The following is a 7,664-nucleotide window of genomic DNA, read 5'->3' as shown; positions in this document are numbered from 1 at the left end:
CACCAGTTTGGGCAGGTATCATCTGGAATTGCTCAGATGATATCCTGCCCAATGTAATCAGGTCACTCATAGGTATGCACTCAACTATGCCTCTGCCTCTCTCCAGGAGGCCCGTCACTTTCAAGAGGGTCAGCCTGGGCTTTAGGTGTCTTCATATGCTGGCAAAAGAATTTGCAGCAACAACAAGTAAGGTAAGGCCATTCTCTACTCGCACAACTGGTCTTCAAGATGGCGCCAAAGAATGACAAGAAGCTTAAGTCAACCTGGAAGTTCAATTTAGACCTTACTCATCCAGTAGATGGAGAAGGCAATGGCACCCTACTCCAGTGCTCTCGCCTGGAAAATCCCATGGGCAGAGGAGCCTGGTGGGCTGCATGCAGTCCATGGGGTCGCCGAGTCGGACACGACTGAGCAACTTCACTTTCACTTTTCACTTTCATGCATTGGAGAAGGAAATGGCAACCCATTCCAGTGTTCTTGCCTGGAGAATCTCAGGGATGGGGAAGCCTGGCGGGCTGCTGTCTATGGGGTCGCACAGAGTTGGACACGACTGAAGGGATTTAGCAGCAGCAGCAGCAGCATCCAGTAGAAGATGGAATTTTTGATTCTGGAAATTTTGAACAGTTTCTACAAGAGAAACTTACAATGAATGGAAAAACTGGGAATCCTGGCAAGGCTGTCCACATTTCAACACTTCAAGAGTAAAATCACAGCTGCTTCTGATAAACAGGTATCCAAAAGACATTTGAAATACTTTACCAAGAAATAAATTCCATGAACAGAACAATCTTTGTGATTGGTTTGGTGTGGCTGCATCTGACAAGGAGACTTCCAAACTTCATTACTTACAAATTAGTAAAGATAAAGATGGATCCGAGTCTGAGGACTAGATGAAGCCATCCCATATAGGGATGCTAATGAGATGCTTTATTTGCTAATAAAACAAGTAAAACATACAAGAGGAACTTCTTGAAGTGGATCTTTACCTTATCAGTTTTTTAATGAATAAAAAAATTACTCTGTTAAAAAAATAAAAGAGCATTTATCATCTAGCAATAAATATTCAGTACATTTATATGTGTATAAATATATCTTTAATATGGCATATTATAATGCTGCATACAAATGATATACTTCAAAGTAATTGAGAGTGGGTGGGCATGGAGATGAAAGAAGATTGTGAGTTTATTGAGATTGATGGATGAGTATATGATGGTGACTATATGACTGTCTCTACTTTTGCATGTGGCTGAAGTTCTTAATGATATCAAGTTCTCTTTTTAATGACTGGTTAATTTCCAAATTCCATTGGGTCCAATGACAGGACCCATGAGAAACAAGGGCACCCTCATCATTGTAGCTGCTTCCAAATATCGTGTCCTGCTTCCTAAGGTAAAGAGGACTGAGGCAACATGAGGGGAGCTTTTCCATGCCCTCTGCTTCCTTCCCCTCTCTGGAGAGTCAAGCGAAACTGAACCGCTTGTACAAGCCACGTGGCGGGTGTGTAACTCGGTCAGCCCGGGCATACCCCATACCTATGATTTTATTTATTAGCGTTCACTTTTCTTCCCAGGTTATTTTGAAACTTGGGACATGGCCCTCTTCTGGATGATAAATTGCAAACTATTGTAATTATTAAGATAAAGAAGAATGAGAAAATGGGGACTCGGGAGCTGTAAAGAGGGTGGGGGAAAGAGGCAGGGGCCTCCATGAATAGGAAGTTAATAGAGAAGGGGGAAGAGAAAAGGAGATGAATCACATCCAACTGGGGTCAATCAACATTCACCGCATGCATAATGTGTATTGAACGTTTGTCTGGAGAGAAAAGGGGAAAATGTTAAAGTAAATGGGATGTTATTCGTCCTCTTAAAGTGCCTACTGCCATCTATTCACTCAAAACATGTATCGGAGTGCCTACTGCATGCCAGGCTCTGTCGGAGTCTAGGTGATAATGAAAAGATGATTTAACACACTTTCCCAGTTGGCATTAATGAGGGCTGTTCCAGTTGTAATAATACATTACAATTCAAATCAGCTTTAAGCAGAAATGAGAACTCACTGGCTCGTCTAACTGGAAAGTCTAGGGGTGGCTTCAGGCGCATCTGGATCCAGGTGCTCTGGCAATGTTGCCAGGAACCTGTCTCTCTCCATCTCTTGGATCAGCTTCCTCCTGTGTGGGCATCATTCCCAGACAGACTTTCCCACTGGCAGCAACAAGTTTACATCCTACCATGTTGGCAGCAAGTGTCCTGGGATTGGGGCTCCGTGGAACAGTGTGGCCCAGTGCCTGTTCCTGGTCAGGGAGAAGGAATGCTCGGATGGGCCAAGCCTAGATGGAGGGCCTGGCTTTGCAACTGGGGAAGAGGCTGGACCTACTCAGCCTCAGCACAGAGAGAGGAGAAGTTTCCCCAAAGGATACTCACAGCGCGGCCTCTGGAGGGAGGGACGGTGGAGATTGGCTGAGCAAAGCAATCAGTGCTCTCCCAGGGCCTTAGAGTCATTCATTCACCACTGCTTTCACTCAATAAATCTTCACCGAGTGTGCGTAGTGTTTCAGGCTCTATTCTAGGTGCCGGAGATACCAACAAGACAAAGGCACTGGGATTGTGTTCCTGAATTGAGGACAGAAAACAAAGATATCAGCAACATATTTGTATTTAAGTTACAGATCATGGTGTCCCGTGAAGCAAGTAACACTGGAGACGCTTCAGAAGATGGGCTAGTGGGGAAAGCTCATTGCGATGGCTTGTGCAAGCTGAGACGGGGAAGCTGAAAGGAGCCTTGAGCATCCCATGTGCATAGCAGGCGAGTAGACAGACACCCTGCCCAGCAGGACAGCAAGTGTCCTGTAAAATGGACAAGATCCCTCCCTTGGGACATCAGGGAGGAAGCAATGAAGTCCTCTGGAGGGGCTGAGGGAGGGCAAGCACAGGGCGGGGTCAGGAGGCTTTGCACAAACTCTTCTGTTGCTGTTGTATCTAGAGTCGGACACGACTTAGCAACTGAACAACAACAACAATCCTTTTTTTGGCCTCAAGGTAAGGCATGGGGCATCCTAGTTCCTCCACCAGGGACTGAACCTGCACCAATTGCAGTGGAGGGATGGAATCAACCACTGGACAGTCCGGGGAGTCCCCGCATAGTCATTTAAACTAAGTCTTCACAGATGAGTAGATACAAGGTAGGTCATGAATGAGAGAATTGTAGGCAAGGGGATCAGGCACGTTTGAGGAAGAATGAAGCTCAGCCTAGTGGACACTTGGAGTGACAAGGGAGAGGCTGGGCTCACCGGCTAGGGGTTAAACAAGGCCTTGATTGCTTTGTTAACCACCCACTGGTTTGAATGAATGAATCTCTCTCCTTTTTATCCCCCAACAACTAACACATCTTGATGAAGCCAGATAGAGGACGAGGGGAGTACCAAACAGAGTCAAGCATGACCCCTGACCTCAGCTTGCTGGCTTGTGGAGTCCGCTAATGGACCGTGAGTGAGGCTCACCTTGACTCTTCACTGGAAAAAGGCTTGGATACAATCTAGGGCTCCTTGCAATTTTCTAATTGGGCGGGGCAGTGAGATTCAGAGAGGGCAGGCACCTCGAACAAGGTCACACAGAACAGAGACCAGAATCAGCCACTCCCCCAGCTTCTGGGCAAATGAGGGCTTTACCCCTGGGACCCTCCACCTTGAGGTCCTATTTCTACCCTCAGGACTCCCGGTGCGAGCCCAGGTTGTTAACATATGAAGAAGGGGTGGAAACTCCCCAGCCTTTACTTCCCCAAGTCCAGTTCCTGCAACTTGACCCCGATGTCTCCGGGTCAGACTTTCCCCCCGAGCCCACCTCGAGTTGGTCAGTCAGTCTCACAGTGCAGTGCTGGGGACTGGACCCCAGCTTCCCACAGAGAGAATCATTGCCTCCTTTACTCTGAGCAACCTAACCTCTCTGCCCAGGGTGCTGTTCAGAGAAGCAGGAGTTGAACTCAGCTCCCCCAGGGTCATTTTCAGCAACTGAAGATTCTTCCAGGAAGCCCTCCAGGAAGGTTGTTTGTGGACTGCACAGGGTTTGCACCGGGCAGGGGACTTAAGAGTGGGCTAGCTGGAGGCGGGAAGCTGCGACGGCCAGAAACATGAGCCTAGGTCCTTCCCTCTCTCTCAGCCCTGACCATCGTGCCCACATCCACTCTTCCTCAAGTGGCTGCTTCGAGTGATACATGGGGTGAGCAGAGCACTTTGCAAAAAGCCTGGAGGCCTTTTTGCCTTGCTCTGCCTTGGGCCACTTGCTCTGCCTCTCCAGGCCTCCCTTCCATCATCTCTAATAGGGATGCTTACATGTTTACACGTGTGCCTTTCTCTTAGGCGGTGCTGACAACAATCACTGATTGCTGGAGGCCACCCCGAAGCTTCCCAAAGGCCATCAGTCATCATGGTCTCTGTGCAATTGTGAAATGGGGCCTTTATCTTTAATTAAAAATGGTTTTGGTTAAGAGTTGGGACTGTGCCCTCTCAGCCGGGAGATGCTCCCAGAACATCCCAGAAGCAGTAGGAAGGAGCCATCAAGACTAGCGTGGCCAGATCAAACACAGACCCCCCACTTAATGTAGATTTTGGAAAAACACTAAATACATTTTTTAAAGTAAGTATATCTCAAATCTTCCATGGGGCATCCTTATACCAAAAACATTTATTTACTGTTGATCTGAAATTTAAATTAACTGACCATCATGTGCTGTATTTTAAATGGACAACCTACAAAGGCCTACTGTATACATATGCATATATACATACTGCGTGGAACTCCGCTCAGTGTTATGAGGCAGTCTGGATGGGAGGGAGATTTGGAGGAGGATGGATACATGTACATGTGTGGCTGAGTTCCTTCCCTGTTCACCTGACGCCGTCACAACATTGTTAATCGGCTATGTGTGCTGTGCTTCGTTGCTCAGTCGTGTCCGACTCTTTGCAACCTCACGGACTGTAGCCCACCAGGCTCCTCTGTCCACAGGGATTCTGCAGGCAAGAATACTGAAGTGGGTTGGCATGCCCTCCTCCATATTGACCAGTTATATCCCGATAAAAATTAAAAAGTTAATTAATTAGCTGACCATCCTGTGTTTTTATCTGCTCTGTCAGAGTCAGGCCCAGGTGATGATGGAGGAAGGGTTGCAGGACACTAGCTTTCGGGGGCTTTCCTGGCAGTCCAGTGGTTAAGACTCTGCACCTCCGCTGCAGGGTGTGCGGGCTCACTCCCTGGTCCAAGCACTAAGATCCCACATGCCAGGTCGCAAAACCCAAAAAAAAGGGAAAAAAAGCACCTGACTGCATTTCCACCCCTCCCCTCCCAGCCCTTGTCCTGCCCCTGTGTGGTCCTCCCTGCCGCGGTGCTGGGAGAAGGCAGCAGGGAAGGAGACGTGGGGAATCCCTGCCTCCCCCCCCTCCCTCCGCCGTCACCAACAAGAGCAATGGCAGGGGTGAGAAAGCGTTGGAAAATAAGGCAGAGAGGAGTGGGCCGGCAGGGGTGGACGGAGGGGCCACGGAGCCCCAAGTTCAGACCGTGGGCCCTGTGTGCTGGCCCCTGAGATGGCAAAGCTTCTTAGAGGTAAATTATCTCCCTGCGAAGCAGCACGAACCCCAGCGGAGACAGAGCAGAACAAAAGCCGATTACTGCTGACAAGCTGGGGGTTTTTTTAAGCCCTTCTAGTTCTCACTCTCTTAAAGACCCATCCCTGCCGTCAGTCGGTGTGGCCTCTGAGGGGGTGCTCAGGATGCCGGAACACCCACGATAATCGCCTTGTTTTTATTCCGTCTGAGAATGAGAGCCACGGCTGAGAGGGCAGCAGACGCCAGACTGAGCCCTGGACCCGGAGAGATGGTGCTGGCAGATGCGTCTCCCGGTCCCCCCTCCCCCACCAGCAGAGCTCATTCTGTCTCCTTTCAGGATCCCTGCACCCTCATCCACACTCCTGCCCTGGCCCCTGGCCTTCCCCACACGGACCCAATCCTCACTGACCTCGCCCTCCTCAGCAACCAGCTCCCCAGGCCTGGTGGGGGGCTGTTTAATCCTGCCCCATCCAGGCACTGTCTTCTCAAACAAGTCCCTTCGGGTTTCCCAGGGGCCTTCCCTGCACAGAGCCTTGCATGACTGTTAAGGGCTGGGAGCGTCCTCAACCATGAGCCTGCACCCAAAGCAGAGATCCCTGACATGCTCATAACCCGAGGGAAGAATGACAAGGGGCATGGCCCACCCTACTCCTACATCCTGGAAAGGACATCAAGGAGAGCCAGGAAAGAGGGAATCAAGGGAACCTGAGCTTCAGTGTGTAAGCAGTATGGGGGGATAGTAGGGGTCAGAAACTATTTCGGAGAACTGGCAGCAGAGATTAACAAGTTCTCTCCCTGTTGCACTTAAATGTTCCCCTGGTACCTTGGTCCATCAGTCCTGTTTCTGCCCCCTGGGGCCTCCTAGAGCAAGTCCAGATTCTTTCTAATAGGTGAAGACTCTGCTGAGACTTCTGAGTCTTTTCTTCCTCAAGTCTGTTTCCTTCAACTCTGTCCCAGAGAGCTCAGGGTTCATCCACCTCCAGTTTGTCGAAGTCCATCTCAAAGTGCTGTACCTAGGACTAGACATGGGGTTCCCACACAGAAAGGATTTTTCACCTCCTTGACTCTGAGCACCATGCCTCTATTAATGCAGCCCAAGATTTTACTGATTTTCAGCTAAAGCTTAGACTGAGTCCCAGACACTAACTCAGTCACAGTGAGGGAAGAAAATTACCCCCCTGGGAGTCATATATTTGAGGAACCACAAACAGGAGGAGAAACTTCAAAGCTCTGAGTTTGACAAGTATTCTTTTTATTTTTGCACTTATTTTTCCTTATTTTTTAAATTGGAGTACAATTGCTTTACAATGGTGTACTAGTTTCTGCTATAGAACAAAGCAAATCAGCTCTGTGCATGTATATCCCCTCCCTCTTGAGCCTCCTTCCTATCCCACTCTCGTCCCACCCTCTAGGTCGCCGCGGAGCCCTGAGCTGAGTTCCCTGTGCTGTACAGCAGCTTCCCAGGAGCTGTCTGTTTCCCACAGGGTGGTATGCATATAACATGCTACTCCCTCCCCTTCCCTTACTGCAAAATTTCTACTTCATCTTTCTACTTTCTGACACCTAGAGCTCTTCACCCCCACCCTTCCCCCCTCTTCCTTTCCTTTTCAGCTTCTTTTTCACCTCTTCTCATGCCAACATCAAATACCTACATGACCTTGGGCAAGTCACTTTGCCTTTCTGAAGCTCTCATTCCCCATCTGAAAATGGCAGTAATAATCGCTGGGTGGCTTACTTCCCAGAGCCTGCGTGATGACTCCATTGAGATCATTAATGGATGAGAAAGTACTTTGCGAACTATTCAACACTGCGCAAATGAAAGGCATTATTTATTTATTTATCCATTTGTTTATTAATCTTGCACATGACCCTGTGCTGAGCATTCCACAAAGGGAGAGAACTAAGCAGAGCTGAAGACTGCCCAGACAGAGCTTGAACCCTGCAATGTCAGAGCTAGAGAGGGATCTCTTGGGGAGCAGAGCGCACACCCCCTTTATTTTACAGATGGGGAAACTGAGGCTTCTCTAGTATGAATACCTTCTGTGTGGCAAATTGTTTTTAAGCACTT

The 7,664-nt window shown here is 48.8% G+C and overlaps 1 pseudogene; it reads left to right on the top strand.

Moving 5' to 3' along the window:
* The first annotated feature begins 228 nt into the window (after nucleotides 1-228).
* On the top strand, nucleotides 229-890 carry LOC138414638 (ribosomal protein eL22-like 1; annotated as a pseudogene).
* The last annotated feature ends 6,774 nt before the right edge of the window (nucleotides 891-7,664 follow it).

The sequence above is a fragment of the Ovis canadensis genome, chromosome 11 (genome assembly GCF_042477335.2).
Source record: "Ovis canadensis isolate MfBH-ARS-UI-01 breed Bighorn chromosome 11, ARS-UI_OviCan_v2, whole genome shotgun sequence".
Classification (NCBI taxonomy): Eukaryota; Metazoa; Chordata; class Mammalia; order Artiodactyla; family Bovidae; genus Ovis; species Ovis canadensis.
Note: the sequence above shows the minus strand (reverse complement) of the source record. Positions and strands in the feature narration are given on the sequence as shown.